This window comes from Amblyomma americanum, chromosome 3 (assembly GCF_052857255.1).
Source record: "Amblyomma americanum isolate KBUSLIRL-KWMA chromosome 3, ASM5285725v1, whole genome shotgun sequence".
Lineage (NCBI taxonomy): Eukaryota > Metazoa > Arthropoda > Arachnida > Ixodida > Ixodidae > Amblyomma > Amblyomma americanum.
The window spans coordinates 136,141,331-136,158,919 of record NC_135499.1 but is presented as its reverse complement, the minus strand read 5'-3'; the positions used below and the strand labels follow the sequence as shown (position 1 = coordinate 136,158,919).

Genomic DNA, 17,589 nt, shown 5'->3' with positions numbered 1-17,589 from the left:
TGTCACGAAAATGCTATGCCAGTTGGTCAGTTTGCGCACTCTAAAGAAGAAAAAAACTTACAAGTGGACAATCGCTTGCTCTTTTGCTCTATTTCGTGCGCACTATTACGTTATTAGCCGGTTTTCTCTAAAGCTCCAAAGATGAACTTCATAGTTGGTTACGATACTCTGAGCAAAAAGCTACAGGTGCCCTGTGAAGTTCGCCGGCTAATTTATTTTCGCTTGCTTCCCACATTCCGTTTTCACTTAACAAGCGAACACTTAGCGAACAGCCTGGCCTCTTTGACTAATTAGACACGTGCGCGCCACTTACGCCACGTGTAATAGGCGCTTATGGTGACTCCAGTTAGAGAGGAGGATAGAAAAATTTAGTACCGCATAAACACGCTTGCCTGGAAAGGTTTTTTTTCTGACTAGCCATACCTCTTCGAAAACTTGCCCGGTAAAAGTTAGGAGAATATTTTAAGTGCTCGCGCCGAACAAATTTTAACCAATAGTTGTAGAAGTGCGAACAGTACCGTGAAAAACTAAGTGACATCGCTAATAAATCACTGTTCTTGAACGTTCGCATTACACGGCGGGCTTTTCAAGTGAATCGAAGGGACTTGCTGCTTCGGCTATCGCATCGGCCTTGCCATCATTAACACCAATGCTGATACTATACTAAGCGACTCGAAATTCGCCATACGCACTTATTCGAGGGGCAGAATTTCTCAGGCACGTATTGGTTTCAATATGAACCAGTATGAACATATTGGTTCAAACAAAAAAAAATTAGGCAGAATTATGGAATTGATATGGGTCTCGGCTCACTCGGGGAATCCTGCTGACGAGGCAGCACACATCAAAGCTCGAGTATTCGTCAGCCCAGCAGGGGACGTGGTAGTTACTGAGAGTTTCTTAAAGGACGGCCTATCATCACGTCACGACATTACTAACCATTTTAAACTAGAAAGGAGGATCTTCCCTCCTCCAGACAAAACCTTAGATGAGGAGCAGGAGACCACCTGGAGGTGATCACAGATGCCATTGAATGGGCCACTTTGGTCGCTGTCAGCCGTGGACTGATAGCCACCTAGCACGGAACATCTGCATTTTGGGAATCCAATTGGCATAGCGGGTTATACAGGGTGTTTCACCTAAGTTTTTACAAAAATTTTAAAGATAGGCTTTGCTGATTTATAAGATCGCTTTTCCGGCATAAAGCTGTCAGCTGTTTAGTACGTCAGAATACAGCTAAGACAGGCTAACTAGAAGGCTGCTTAACTAATATTGAAAATAACTTTTTAACGACTACTGTTAGGCTCATTAATTATTGAGAGGCGTGTAGCCAAACATAAGTAATACCCATGCCAGTTATTAAAATTTCGAAAATGCGGTTACCCTCAGCGCTGTGGCTCAACAAATTTTAGCTAATCCGACGAGTTACGTGCACTTGAGAGGTTGCTTTGCCTGCAAGCTTCTCGAACGCGCATCTATTTTGACGCTACGCAGCCAAAGTTTGTTGGGCCACAGCGCCGACGGTAACCGCGTTGTCAGAAATTTAGAAAACTGATATGAAGATTACTTCCACTGGGCTACAAGGCTCTCAGTAATTAAGGAGCCAAACAGTAATAGTTAAAAAGTTAACCATTCAATATTAGCTAAACAGCCTGCTAGTTAGCGCATCTCATCCGTATTCTGAATTACTACACCGCTGGCAATGTTATGCCTAAAATAGCGCTCTTCTAATTCAAAAAGCCTATTGTTAAATATTGTGTAAAGTTTAAGGTGAAACACCCTGCATATTGAATGGTACAGAATAAAGCCGCTGGTAAACGTCGTGGGGGCCGCTGGTCACAGCATGCGTGTATACGCGCAATAATTAAGAATGCAGGTAACAAAAGCGCAATGTGTTAGTGCTGCATTTTCTTTGTTGAGCACAGCAGATACCACAGTGTACTTGAACCTCCCGAGATTGTTTAATGTGTGCAATGATCAACGAGCAGCATTCTCAAAGACGAGTTCATGAAAAGTAAAAAAAAAGGAAACTCCGAGTATGCCATGCACTTTGCTGTAAATTATATTGTAGTGAGTGCGCTTTGCATACCTACGCTTGGATGCATTGGGACACAACCTGCCAGGGTGAATCTAGGTTAGCGTTTCCCGGTCTCGAAGCTCTTGAACTCAGAAAGCTCTAAGAGAGGAGGCCACTTGTTGTTTTGCTAAGTCCAGCCTTTCAAAAATTCCAGGGCTTTCTGGCCGACGCTCAGTTAATGCGAATTGTTTGGCGATTCAATTTTTACCCAAACCAAACAAGTTCACGAGTTCAAAGTGCCATGCAACTTTTAGCAAGATCGTTCTTTTAAAAATGCACGAAAAAGACGAACCACATTTCTGACTTGTCTCGATCTACCATTCGGAATGAAACATCATTCCAACGTATCACTGTCATATTTCCATTAATGGCTGTCGGCTGAACTTATGAACTTATTATTGCTGTTGCAGTGAACGTGGCGGCCGATTTTATTAGTCGGATTGTGCCGGTCATTAAATCGATTATAATAGCAACTGAGTTCCGATGGGAGCTGACAACTCTTGTGGGCGCTTGTGTGCTTGGTTAGATGACGGAACTGTGCCAAAACTCTGGTATTTAATTATTGTTTATTGCGTCGTTACGTTGGAGCAATCGCCGGCACAAATCACGCAAGGCGTGTTGTCAACAACCACCTCAATGATTCTGTGGTCAAGTTGTGAATATACCAAGCAGCTTCTTGACACAGTGAAACACATTCTTCAATTCTTGCCTCTCCTTATCGAGCATTGGCGTTAGGTGCTAGAACTTTTTTTTGTGAATGCAACGAATGTGAAGACCAGAGTACCGCAAGTTAGCACCTCGACAACAGCGAGCAAACAACTCAAGAGGCTCGAAGGGCTCGGTTGCAAGCACAACTTACGGGGCCACGACCGCCGTCCACCTGGCTCTTACGAGACTCGCCGACTGTGGGCGGTGCACGTGATCTCGGTCGACGTATCCATCACTGCTGTCGAGTGCAGAGGATGAAGAGAAGCCTACTCTTCCCGCTTGCCCGCGGGAGCAAGGAGGGGGGAGTCATCCACAAGCACGCAGAAGAAACACGATGAGCTCCTCCGAACAGCGAGCGAACGATGGGGCAGCGCGTCGAATCCGACGCGGGTTCGAACCGCGGAGGAGGAGGCGGGGCGCACGCACTCGGCGGAACCGAACGGCCGACTGCGCGCACTGCTTCTCGCGGTCCACTATGACGGCCAGGAGGTGGCGACTCCGGCTCCGGCTGCTGCCCGAGGCTGACGGGCAGAGCGCTCCCTGACGGTGTCATCGGTCGCGGTCACCACGCGCCGCCACTTACCCGTGCGCGCGCGCTCTCTCCGTTGTTAACGGAATGTCCGGGTGACTGCTCGGCGGATCGCTGCTTTCGGATGGTTGACCTTTTAATAATTAGCTGGCCGTTTTAGACCCGGAATGCAGGAGTGCGTTTAAAGCGGTCAGTTCAATTTACTGAAGACTCGTTTTAGGTAAGTATATTGAAATGAATGATAAAGCAGAAGATCGGAGAGTAATAATAATAATAATTGGTTTTTGGTGGAATGGAAATGGCGCAGTATCTGTCTCATATAAGATCGGAGAGAAGATTGGTTTTGAGGAAAAGGCGCAGTAGCTGTCTCAAATCTCGGTGGAAATCTCAACCGCTCCGTGAGGGAATGGACGAAGAGAGGAGTGAAAGCAGGAAGAGGAAAAGAGGGCCCGTACTGGAAACCCCTGGATAAATTTCTAACACCTGGGATTCTTTGAGGTGCTCTGACATTGCACAGCACACAGGCGTCTCGCATTACCTCTCTGTCGAGAGACAGACAGAAGCTAGGAAAATGCGGGGAGGTTAACCAGGAATGCCGGTTGGCTCCTCTACACGTGGGGAAGGGTTAAAAGGGGCGAAAGAAAAGAAGGAATGTTCATTTCGCAGTGTGGACCACGTCCATGTCTGTCACACCAAAGGATATCCACAGTCACTCTACAGCGAAAATGATGGAAGTGGCAACGTAGTTGCGCAATCGTTTTTGCTCACCTTCGTGCTTCCTGCTCACGCGTGTGTTCATTTCCGCCTGTCATTGAACTATTATATATCATTGAACTGCTTGTATATCTTTCTAAATTTCGAGGCGTTGACCCAGTAGTAATTTTTGGGACCTGCTACTAGTCGCAAAGGCTACTGGTCCAAATATTTTTCTGCGTACTTCCTGAAGTATATATCTAAATTCCATATATATTGATTGATTGACTGATGGATTAATTGATTGATTCACTCATTTACAGGCATCGAGTGAAATCAAAACAAACTTATAGACCCTGCCCTGAGTAGCTAACGTTAAGCATACCTACTCTAGCAGTACCACTTCATAGCATTGTGGTGGGAGGTACGAACTACCCAGCGCTAAAGAAGTAGCCTCCATCAGACAGGTCACCTAACGAATACGCTAAAACGCAAATCAATCTAGTATGCAACATTATCTCTTGAAACTGCCCGGTTCAACGCTACGCTAGCTGCAACTCTAGCGAAACAATGTTTATTCAGCTCGAGAACGAAAAAAAAACATTATTGCGTTAATATAGGAGCGAACCGGTTGCCGATATATTTTATTAACTCCCTTGCCTCATGTGGTATCATCGAACTACTGTAAGGTTCAGCGAGGTACCGAGAAATAGTCCGAGTCAACGCAAGCATCTTGTTCAACGTGGCAAAAAAAAAAAAAAAATTAAACCTTGCTTGAGTTCAGCGAGTGTTGAAACTGCCCGGGTAGAATCTGTATAGAAAGGCAGCAAGACCAGGACGCCCATGACGCGGCCGTCTTCACGGAGGAGCGAAGTGGCCGTTGCAGCGGAGCGTAACCAAGCAACAGGAAGGCGGCACCTAAGCCTACGCACAATCGAAGGCCTCGCTGAGCTCTTCGCGGTGTTTGCGTTGCTCCCAGAGGATTGTAATTAGATTTTGCGCCATTATTGAATAACGTCTACGCGGTGGACGCTGTAGCGTCCCTACGACTGTGTCCTGTAGTAGGGGCGAGCTCTGAAGGCAAAGGAGAGGTTTGTCCCGTTACTAACGTGACAGGCTGGAATGAGCGGCTTATTAGATGAGCCTCGGCAGCCTGCTTCCTCTCGACTACGAGTTGAATGGCTTCTTCTTTGTCACGAGTATAATGACAGTAACGCCCACTGGAAATGCATGGAGTGGTGTGGTACAATCTTGAAAGGACTAGTGCTCCATATCCCCTGCATTCGGTGGTTCTATATGTTCCACACCAGCCAGTGGTTTCACTTCCGTTGCATTTAAACAGGCGAACTTGGCGAAAGTCAGTGCAGTGCTTCTGAGGCAGGGTTAGTGAATTAGAATGAACTGCAGCTCTAAGCGTGATACCTTTGTATTAGTGTTTGAAGATCAAGTGCTTTATTAACCAAACTTCTATTATACATGAAAATGTTACGTGATATGCCGGCGGTGAACAATCATAACTGTCACAGACACGGTAGCCTAATCACAACAGCCAGCAATTCTGAGGTCGAGTGATCGTACATACGGAATGAAGATTTTCAGAATACGAGCCCATGACCTTGAAGAAAAGGAAAACAGCAGTTTTACACTCATTTGCTTCTTTCTTGGCCATCACTTTTAGTTTGAGGCAGCTGTGTAATATTGTAAGATACTGTTGCGAACATATTGATGGGAATGGTCTATCCTTCCGACGCGTAGCAGAACATTGATTTTAAACTTTGTCCAAGAAGACGCGGTTGTGCGAGGACTCAACATAGGGGCTCTTTTAATTATCGTCCTTCGCCACCTATCCTATCCCATTCCGGGAGTGCATACGGGCGCGTAGATGAAGTGCAAACAAAGCCCGTAATTGAAAACTGAGCACGGAAGTTCCAGCGCCCTTGCGGGCAGGCTTCCAATGAGCTACAGTGCAAGACGTATCTAAATATAATGTACACAGAAAAGACAAACACAATCAACAGGGCGCTTGATCGTGATCAATTATGCGAGGGAAGAATTACAAGCGCTGGGTCTTATCGGCCCCAGCAGCTAATAAGATTTACAAGGGTGTGCAGTCGTTACACGTTACTGTCCCATCGTGGCGATGATGAGGATGCGAATGCACTCAGGGGCACCGACTTGCACGGAACTTCTGGTCCCTAATTGACACATGCAGCAGCAAACATAGAGGGTGGGTCTTTTTGTATTAAGACGTACTGTTAATACTCTGTTTTGTGTGGTTTACACAGGTGGAAGCATCTTACGTTCTTAGTAATAAGAACGGTTACAGTGAGCTAAAAGTACGAGGGTGTGAAAAAAGCGGCGGCACCCGCACATGGAGTGTTGTCTGGAAACTCGCCAGATGGCGCGCGTGGTCAATTCCCGAGGACTGGCTTAAGGTGCTGATGGGGTCAGCGAGCGCACTCTAGCACGAATACGCCTGTGTGGAAGTAAAAGGGGGTAAGCTTTCCTCTAGCGCACTCATTTTTACTTTACTTATTTACATTTTACTTACTCCCCCTTACTCCCTTTTAGTGCAATGTTCACGGCAGCATATTGTTTTAGAATGCGGCGCTTGTTATGTTGCCGTCGCTATACCTATGAGTATGTTTTTAATGTGTAGAACACTAAATAGTGAAGTGCAGAGAACACAGGGCGTGACACTTATTTATCGCGAATCACGTGTTCTTGAGATGCTATCAATGAAATCACATGTTTGATTTCAATAAAAAATACACTTTCCACCCATTTACACCCGCCTTAAGTGATATTCGAATAGTGGAAAATGATTTTGTTCTCAGTGTACACGTTTTGCTGGGTTACTTCTGGAAGGATATGCAAACTTTTCAGAGGCAAAAGTTTGTTTTAGCACCTGCTATCTATTAAAACTCGACAATCCTCTGAAAATATACTACTGATACGGAAAGATACTGTATAACAGAAGAATGGTAGGCCAAACAGCAAACAATGCATTTTAACGTACAGCCAGCGGCTTGATATGTATATGGGTTCTTATTTCTAGCGGAGCTTAGGAAATTTGCAGTGCAGTGTTTCTTTCCCGTTCATTTGGCCGGGTGTTGTAATTTTTTTGCAGGACTTGCAGCCACTATAAAAAAGGACATTTGTCGTGCCTTCAAGCTTATATCGCTGCTTGACAATCGGAAACTATTGATTGAACCATGGTGATTGAACCATGGTGAAATACAGTCTACGCAGCATCCTGAGGGGCGGTCGAAGGAATCTCATTAAATCCTTCTACATATATCCACTCGTGAAATTCTACTAAGACGCTGTAAAATTGACATACACCAGTGTGATTTAGGAGAATGCTGGTGACAACCACCACCTTATGTACTTTGAAAACATTGCGGGAAGCGTTTGTCTGTAAATAATATTTACCGGTCGTCTTCGGCCAAAAAAGAAAGGAGCCCCTCAAACGACTTGGAGACTCGGCATTATACGCGACGTAGTACACCCAGGTAAATTGGCAAGAGCGGCTGCTAGTTGGCTGTTCACTGTGCAGGGAACCGCTCTCTAATACTTACCATGAGACGAAAACATGCACAACAGAAATATTAGACAAACTAAGCGCGCTCTAACGACTGATTTCATTGCTAGGAAAAGTGCTCCTTTTTAAACACAAACGTAGGTGTCACTGCGAGATAAAGAGTTAAAACACATGAAAATAACAAGAAGGGCAGCGGCAGCAGCCTTGGAGGTCGGACTGCCATCTTTGCCAGCTTCACTGAGGCCGTATTTTCTAGGAGTCAGCCCTGTAACCCCCATTATACACGATTCAAGTGCCCTGCAATGGAGACTACAAAAGTGCATCATTCTTCTGTGATCAGCACGATTTCCCCAACCATTACAATTCATTGTACAGAAGATAAGCGGATTTAGTGCTGACACATTTTTTTCCCAGCAGTCCTAATATCGTACGCGTCAATATCTTCGCGTTCAGTTTTCGCGTTTGCATGACCTAGGAGTGGTGCCACAATCCTAGCTCATCCAACGGCATAAACTGAGATTGTGGTTTTTGTATTTATTTTCGTATAGAATAAGAGATTAGAATATTTCAGCCTAAAAATATCTCAGGCTGAAAAGGAGGGCAGTTGTTGGAAAGAGATTAAGTTTTCTTCATTAGAGGACAGCACAGGATACCCAGAAAGATAGAATAAAAGGCGCCTCCCCGACATACATGCTGCAGTGCGACTCGTAGCCCATGGGGCTGCTCTGACACGTAAAGGCTCTATAGTTAGTCCAATCAGATTAACTTAGACTTACTGGCACTCACAAGTACCCTTCACTCCTTTCGCGTTCACAGCTGAAGAATGAGCGGGTTACATACTTTTTAAAAATAATTCCAGTAGTACACTTCTTCATAATTTGCAGGAAAACTCATTGCGCTGAAAATATTAAATAATGTAGAGACTCTCAAGCTTAAGAAATTCAGGCTCAGTTTATGCAAAATTAGGAGGAGCTACAAAGCGTGCTTTCTTTCAGTATGCAAATGCGGGAAAATAAAAAGCAAGATAAAGGAGCCCCACTTTCCGCGCAAGCAGCGCGGACGAACAGTAAAAAATAAAAATATAATGAGTTTGCATGCCAGCTGAAAACATACAACGCCAGTCACATACAATGCAGGACTTAAATCCATACCTATCGGGGAAAAAACTAAACAAAGAAAAAAGGTAACCGTCCTTGCAGCTTGAAAGCGCCACACTCTGGGCGCACATTCGTCAAGGTGAGGCTGAAAGTGTAAAAAAAAAAGGGGGAGGCAGTTACCGCAGTCGCGCACGAAGTAAATCAAGACAAGTGCACACCAAACGTGTGGAGAAGAAAGTCTACCAAAACACACCCTCATGAAGACAAATTGTTTTCGGAGTGAGCACTGGATGCTTTAAAGCGGCCGAAATGAATGCACCGCCCGCACAGAGCTACTGGCTTTCTCATAAGGCGTTCAGAGAGGAGTGGTTAAAAATGAACTCGTTGCAAGTTTAATCGCCTCGTTCTTCGCTTCCTGCGAATTGTTTTGACGTAGAGAAGTTTGCATTGCCGGTGCAAACAGCGAACGCTGCCAGCAGCTCATCTTCCGGCTTCCGGGTCTTCTTGCCGAGTACGTAACGAGAAGGGAATGAAGAGTCTGCATGCAGAGAGAAAATTACCCGCCGAGGCTGCTCACACAGACATTTCCGTTTCAAGCTGCTTGCCAGGTGCAGTGAATTCTGTGGTATGCGGCCCGTGTTTATTTATTTGTTAGACTTTTTTTCGCTCGGCCACGCACACGATGCGTTACACACGCTGTGTCTGAATCATCCTTTCAAGCCACTCTCTTTACGCGCACTCCATCTTGTAAACAAACGTTCTGCAGCGCGCCGGGGATGTGCTTCGGGGGCGCCCGATGAAATCTCCTGCGGCCAAAGAGTGAAGGGCACGACGACAGCGGGGAGAGAAGAGAAAACGCATTGATCTTCGATTGAAAAATGGTGCGCCGAATTGATTTCCTTTTTTTTATTTCTCTCTTTCAAACTGCGTTCAGCGCCGGGCAGCTCTCGGCGATGTTTCGTCCTCGAGGCGTTCCTTCCGTCCTTCGGAGCTTACATTTTAGGGGTTTGTTGTGTTTTCTGATTCTTTCCTTCTCCTTTTTGGCCAGCCAACGCAAGCAAATCCGCGCAGTTTGCTGCCCATCGGCGTCAGTCAGGCTCCCTCAAAATAGCTACCCCCCCCCCCCCCCCCCCCCTCCGGCTCCGTGAGGGAAAGAACGTGCACGATTTGTCTTACGCTGGGGAAGACACGTCGAACATTTCATTCACTGACTTTTCGCGACGCGAGGCTTTCGCCAACGAGATCAATGTCTGTCGAAAAAATGAAATAGGTCAACTGCGACAAAACAACAAAGAAAGGTGTTAAGAGAGAATTGAAGTACAAATGTTTCTTTCCTTGGAGCCAAGGTGAAACAAAGCCGCTTTTCTCATGATGCTCACATGAGACGATGATGAGTACCTGCCTATCTCTCGATATCGATAATATATGATTAACGAGGAAGAGAACATCGCACAGGTTGCAGTATTCCTGAAACTCTTCAGCTTCCCAGCCACGCGGTGCTATATTAGTTAAGTCGTTCACAGCGCAGCATGGGGACATAGAGACCGGAACCGGAAAAGCGGCACTTCCAAGTCTCGCTCTGTTTCCCTAAGTTCGAAGCCGCGCTTGGCCTGTTCCGGTCTATATTTGTGTGTACGTGTTGCTCTGAGAACTACTTAGCACCAATAACGTGTTCCTAGATAGATCTTAGGGCACTTGTATTTGTTCATTTTTGACTGAAGATAATGGTAAGGCATCGGTAATTGGGAACTGCCATGTCTTGCCTTCGGCAGCAAATGAACGTTCATATAGGTCTACAAACCGTTAAAATTTGAGGTCGCATGTCGAAAGTTGTTGCTAAGTGCAGACGCTGTCCTGCCATCAGTCTGAAACAAACACCAGAGTGCATACAAGTCTGTAACCCTGAACCTTTATTTTATGTTTAATTTTTGAGGATTTCATTAATGCAGCAAAAAAACCGTCTGAAGTTGAGGAATTAAAAAACAGCTAAAAACCATGCCGCTTAAAAAAAGTGCGAGCAAAACAAAATCAGAAGCACGAAGTGGCAGCACGGAGCGCTTAAGCGGTGGGGAGCCGCAGAAGCCAGCACTGGGAAGATAATGCGATAATTAGCCAGTCAGTGGAGCGGTAAATTGCGTTACTTCGTCACGCGGACCAATCGATCTCTTCATCGGGGAGCCCCATTTTCCATTCCCCTCGAGAGAGCGAGTTTGATTTTTAGCGGGCTCAGTATTGCTTCCGAGCCGAGCTGAGAATTCCGACACGTAGTGAGTGAGTGCTCTGGATCAATAACGTGGAATACAACTTTTTTCGAAGGCGCAACAGCAGCAGCAAAAACAACAGCAAACGGCCCTGCTCATCTCGCCCACACGCAAAAAGAAAGATAAAGAAAACAGGAGCAGTGCGACATCAGATTGTTCCAGAGAGAGAATGAACAACAAATGAAAGAGGGGGAAAGCCGGAAGCCTGCGTTTTAAAACCATGCTACCCCCTCCCTGCCTTCCTGCAGATCCTCTCAGGTTCGAGGGGCAGGACAACGATGTACCACTAATTACAGAGGAAGAGCTAGGAGACACCGTACGCATGTCCCTTCATTGTGGACGCAAATTGCTTAATTGGCTGTGACAGTGATAAATCTACCCGACTCATTCCGTCGATGGGGGCAACCACCGCGTATCTGCATTCAAGTGCATCTAATTGAGACAATTAGCGATAGAGACTGACGGCGGTGCCTTCCGGAAGGAATGACAGAACCTGAGATGACGTTTAATTCAATGCACGCGTGCACCATATGTCCAGTCTTTTATCGGAGGGAATTCACATTCGCTCCTACTGATTAGCACTGGTTAGTCTTCATCACTTTTAATTCTATGCCGTGTAAGCTTGTGTAGAATCATTTCTTACTACGAACGAGCCGCATTAACAGAAATCATCAGCATATTATTCTAAACACTTTATTTTTATTGCTGATTATAATGTGTTTCACCTAGAAGGGCTCGAACATCGAAGGATAATAGCATCGCTGACGCCAGAAAGCGGTAATTTTTCACTTAATTGTCGCATGTTGCGACAAAAGAAAAAAAAACGGAACCCGAGAAATACATCTTGGGACAGCCATATTACAATGATAAACAATGATGCGCGCACAACATTTTGTAGCCTCTTTCCGTTTGTCCGACGTTTCAGATCGAATAAAATAGATAGAGGCTAAATACACATGTTAAAATACCCGCAACATTGACTGGTAAAGGAAACAAAGCATGACGGCAAAACAACAATACTGTTGGAAACTGTTGAAGCATACCTCATGAAAATATCAAGCAAGGGACGTTTAGGCGACCGAGTGGAGTATAGGTTTTAGTGACTAAACAGGCATGACGAAGTAATTGTCAAAAAAAGGAAAAATAAAGCGCTTATCAATATCCAAGAGTTTGCGTATCAATGTCAGAGCTCTTTGTCGACGCTTAACAAACTTTTCTCCAGAGAATGGCCGCTGAGAATGTTCCGAACAAATGGCTACACGTCGTTTTTTTTTTTTACCTACAGGACACGCGGTTTTGTGGTCGTGGCGGTACTTTTGGTAAAGAAGTGTGTGGAATTCGAGGCTGAAATAGCTTCGACAAACGATTTTTGCTGCACCAGTGCAAAAGCCCACAAGGGCTTCAAGAAAATTATTTTCGTGGCATGGCTTGTTTTGAATTGCGTTCTCTTCTTTTATATTCAGCACGTTTCCCTACTTTTCGAAGCTCTGCCTCACGTTGTGTTTCAGAGTTCGCTGAATATTTGTGCACTAATGATCTCTAAACATATACTGTGAAGTACACTACCCAAACAATTAGCGCATCGAAGATGCGCTGTTAACACGCCAACAACAAACCGCATGCAGCCATACACAGAGCACACGCACAAATTTTATTGAAATGGATCTGCTGCAGTTTAAGATTTCATTTGTATGCGACCAAATAAATAAATAAATAAATAAATAAATAAATAAATAAATAAATAAATAAATAAATAAATAAATAAATAAATAAATAATGTCAATTGTCAGTGAATTCAGTTCACTGATTACTTGCGACCGCGACAATTCAATACCGGCAATGCTATCTCACCCGTAGCGTAGTCCTTGTCCTAATTCTCAGCATACTGAAAACATTATTCAGCACGCAGCAATATTTCCTCTCCCCAATTCTACTCTGTGTCTCAGGGAACAAACACCCTCTGATCTGCGTTAGCCTCCTCGCAGTAGGACGCATATAACGACGCGCTTTGGAGCGTTCTTTTTTTTTTTTCCTTCCCCGGCTCGATCTGTCCTTTGAGTGGTCAGCTGAGACGCAATCCCGGCGCTCGACCTGCGTGCGTGCTTGCACCGCGCTGTTGCACATATCTCTTCTCTCCCCCAATTTTCTCTGTCTCCCTGCGCGCTGTCCCGACAGCGGGCGACAGCCCCGGCAGACGGGCCAATATAGGCGCCGCAGCGCTGTCCAGGCCGGAGAGCGGCGCCCTTTTTCGCGTGTCTGGCCGCGTCAGCTGGGCTCTCAGCTGGACGCCGCCGCCTCGCGAGCCTCTCGTATATTAATGCGAGCGATGAAAAGCCGTCTTCCACTGGTGGTGGGCCGAGGTATGCACTGGGAACCCTTTCAATGCGCCTCCGCACTCGAGGAGCGGGCCTTTATGCGGATTGCGCTCACTTATATCATTTATTCCTTGTCCGTCATAAGAAGGAGGCCGCGCCGCTGTCTTGCTGCGTCCGGATGCCCGTACAAAGCGTGGGGTGGGCTGACAGATTCCGTTAGGACCCTGGTATTGCTGAAATGGTAATGAGTTACACCTACACTTCTGTGGCAGCGCGGTTTGTAACTGGATCGAAAGGCGTAGGAGTGTAGCGCCTAGAGGTTTTGTCATTTCAAGAAAGCAGCGGGACAGAATACCGGGAGGGATCCACGACGAAACATGGGTAGAGCTTTGGTTGTGTTTTGTCTTTTGCAATAGGACTGACACCCTGTCAAAATCTGCGGGTGATATAACGGTTTATGATGGTTCATGAGGGTTTAACGTCCCAAAGCGGCTTAGGCTACGAGGGATGCCGGAGTTAAGGTCTCCAGAAATCTCGACCACCTGGGGTTCCTTAACGTGCACTGACATCGCACAGTGCATGGGCCTCTCGCATTTTGCCTCCATCGGGAGCGGGTGATATAACGCGCTCGCTGCACTAATACACGGATGCCGCGTAATGGTGTCCAGGCCTACAGCAACAGTAGTTCGAAGTTCTTTGAATACCAATGCTGTGAAGTAGGCGACAACTTTCCATCTAGCCATCTGACCAACCTAGAACACGCACGTGGGGAAAGGAGAGGAATGTTGTGTGAGAGAGAAACAAGTACGGCGCACTCGGAGGCCAGGGAAGCCCTTACAGAGAGGCACCGCAATTACGGACATGTTGTAAATAACACTAGCTCTGCTTTCCTCTCGGCATTCATCGACGGCGGTGGTCTCTTCTCCTCCGTACGCGCTCTTCTCCAGAAGGGGTGTCCAAGAGAGGACCATACGAGCGGCCACCGTTAATCAGGGGCGAGACACGCAGAAGAGAGAGGGTGGAGAAGTGTAGGAAGAGAGTGAGAGTGGCGAGGGAAACGAGTAAAATATGAGACAAGCGGGAGTGTCTCCCGCCAGGAAACCATCGAGCGAAGACGAAGCACGAGCACAAGCGTTGCTCACAGATACAGGCCTCCGGCACTCCTCCAAGAAGTCGCGTGTCAGCTGCGCAAAAGAGGCAGAGTAGCAGCAGCCGCACTGGCCGCGACGACGACGATGACGGCGCTGGGAGGAAGATGCCCCCCATTAGCGAGGCGGACCCCGGAACGCGTGGCGGCGTCTCCTTTCCGGCGCGGCGGTGCTGAGCGGGATGCCCATTAGCCAGGTCCGGTCGCTCGGGGAACGATCCTCACCGCGCCGGGCTGCCGGACAAGCGCGCCTGAGCCGCTGCTGGTCACTGCGACTGGCCATTGAACGGGATGCTGGCAGAAAGGAGGAGCCGCCCGTTGGATCCCTCGAGACGAAAAGGAGGGTTGCCAAGAAGACGCCGTTTAGTTAAAGACGCGTACGATGCATTCATCGCCTGAGGGGCCGATGTCTCCTCTGGGGCGTATTTAATGAGTGGCGTTGGGAATTACCGGGGGCCGATATTCGTTCAGGAAAACACCCATTATTTCAAAATTTTTGTTTATTAAATAAATTCATCACTCTGTGCCATCAGCATGTTGAAGAGATCAAAAAAGAGTATTTGAAACGCCTAATTCTTTGAGCGCCTCTTGACGGTTTCAGTGCATGGTGACACCTCCATTTCCGTTATTCATGTCAGCCTACTGTTGGCAATGGGCAGCGTTGGGTCGGAACAGAGGCACACACTGGTGTGTCTGTGCTCTTTGTCCGTCGTGTCATTTGCGCTACAGTCGCATGTGATGGATTACAGATGCCTACTTGTTCTAGCTTCCACCGTTGAAATTAATCGTTATCTCATTTAATCTGTACCAAATATGAGAATTCGGGCTTCTCAGTCCATTCATGGGATGAATGGCCAGCGTTAATTTTGCGTTGCGTTGTTTCATGCATGCTGGGCGAGCAAAACAAGGTTGAGAATGAAATAGACAGATTGGCGTTTTCCAGTCTTCCACTTCGCCGTGGGGCGCTCCGAAAGGCAGGACTTTCGTTTGTCCAAACATTTGCTGCATTGTAAAACAAACACCGATGAGGCGCTGCTTATTTATTCGTTGCTGTTTCAATGATTCCAGTACCGAATTCCAGCCAGCTCTGGTCATGCTAATCATCGTTTCAAAGCTCACTGCAATGAGCACTCGAATCACAACTCATTCCGATACCGCTCCCATTGACATAGGAAGGCAATACGAAGATATGCATCTGAACGCACGTGAACGGCACCTCGCTCATTGTCTGCACCTCGCGCTCACAAAGTGCACCGCACTGTGAGAGGCTGCGAGCCGTTGCTTCCCTGCTTAGGCTGCGGCTGCCGCGAAGAGTGCAACCAGGAGGAGGTGGTGCCTCATTAACCCGCCTGAGACTCAACAGAGCGCGCGGCACGCACGCACGCCGAGTCAAAACATCTCCGAGGGAGGCGACGCAAACAGTGCGCGGCTGCTGAAGGAAGGAGACGATGAGAGGAGCGGGAAAGAGAGAGAAGTGACGGAGAGCGGAACGAAAGGCGCCTAGGTGGCCTGAGGCAAGAGCTTATTACTTTTTCTCTCCTGCTGCAGCCTTTCTTCTCGCCCTCCACTTTGCCTTTGTCCTTTTCGTGAACTTGTTGCTTTGGTGCTCTATGAGATGGCGCCCTTACCTCTCTTCCTCTCTCACTTTCCTTCCTCTCCCTTTTCGTCCTTTCTCTGTTTTGTTCTGCCTTCTCCTCTTCCTGCTCCTTTTCCCCCAAAGATGCCGGGCTGCCACAAACAGGCAAAAGGGCGTCCTTAGGCCCTTAGCTGGAATTCCTTTCGCGAGTGATGAAAGGAGGGAAGCGGTGAAGTTAACGGCTCTGCCGTTGCAGCCTGCCTTCTGAAGGCACTCGCCGCCGCACGCTGCGCCTTATAAATCGCTTCCGGTCGTGCCGAGCCACCCAACAGCGAACTCTGCCGAGGTGGCGCCGCTTCCAGCATGGAACAGCGCGCGCTGCGGGAGGAACAAACTTGAGCATTAGTGAAGAGCGCAAACACGCCAAGGGAAGTAAGTGCGCTGGCTGCTTCAGAGAGAGTGCTCTGCGGGGAACGGGATAGCAGTTGGCAGTTGTGGCTGTGACGGCGCAAAGTTTGTTACGTGCGCGGTGTGCGCAAATTCACTAATTACGACGTCACCCCGATGAACTTGGGTCGTCGACACTCGTCAGAGAGGGAGAGAGGAATCCTAGACCCCTGACCACGCGCTTAGTTCGAGTTTCTTCTGCCTCCTGCCATCATCATCACTCCCATCGTGACCCTCTTTTTACTCCTCTTCCCGTTCCCCTGAGCAAAGTAGCAGGCCAGATATTTTTTCAGGCCAACCTCTCTGTCTTTCAAGTCAATAACTCCCCCCCCCCCCCCCTCTCTCTGTCTCTTCTCTTTGCTTTCTTCCCATTCTGGTGCTCTGTGAATCGCCGTTATAGGAGCGACAGCAGTGGGAACAGCGTGGAACGACGGTAGTTTCTTCCACCACCACTATGCGGTACGCGCTTCCACGCTGTATCAGTGCCGGGTCGTTGGAGGGCCCTTTAATTGTTCTCTTCGTGCACAGCTTCTATAGCCACGTGGTGTTCAATGAAAGCTGGAGCCGCTGCTCGTGCTGTCAGCAGAGTAAGCGTAAGCGACTATGCTGTGCTTGATGTTTTAATGCGTAAGCATTAGAACCTCCACGTCGGGGAAAGCGGTCCGTCGGCGTATTTTTATGAAGCCTCCGAGAAAGCGCGAGCAGAAAAACAAAAAACAAAAAACATACAGCCTTCGCTTGCCGCTGCTTTGTCCAGTCAGCCAGCGCTGCTTTTTCTTTCTTTATTTCCTCGTCAGTGTAAAAAAAATACCGTGGAGCAAAAAGTCACGTCAACAGAATAACATTAAAAGCGGCAGCTAACATTAAAAGCGGCGCTCTGTTTCAAAAAAGATTTGAGCATAGCGAGTTCACTCAACACTGGCATCCATCCAGGTTTCTTGCCCTGAAGATTATTAAATTCATTTTGATGAGTCACACTTTTGATGGAATGCTCCCTCGCTGAGCGAGCATCCTCACCAGCGTGTGTTACAGCCATTCTCGTTTATTACCTGTTAAGCCATAGTTGAGAGAAAAAGGCTTGTTTGTCCCTTGGTCGGTGGGGACTGCCTCTTCAGCAGTAAACCGGGAACCATAAACCACATTTTCCTTGATTGCTGGGATGTGGTGCGGGACAAGTGGGAGATCTTAGAGCGGA

General features: G+C 47.3%; 1 protein-coding gene across 3 annotated transcripts in view; it reads right to left on the bottom strand.

Annotated features, from left to right (window-relative positions):
- LOC144124950 (ADAMTS-like protein 5) overlaps positions 1 to 17,589 on the bottom strand; it is a 144,910-nt gene that overhangs the window by 67,530 nt on the left and 59,791 nt on the right. The window contains exon 1 of one of the 3 annotated variants that reach the window (XM_077657915.1): positions 2,937 to 3,262. The exons of the other annotated variants lie outside the window; for them this stretch is intronic. The gene's annotated coding sequence lies outside the window, so the exon portion shown is untranslated. Of the gene's footprint in view, positions 1 to 2,936; positions 3,263 to 17,589 lie in introns of those variants that run through there. 3 annotated transcript variants of the gene reach the window in all.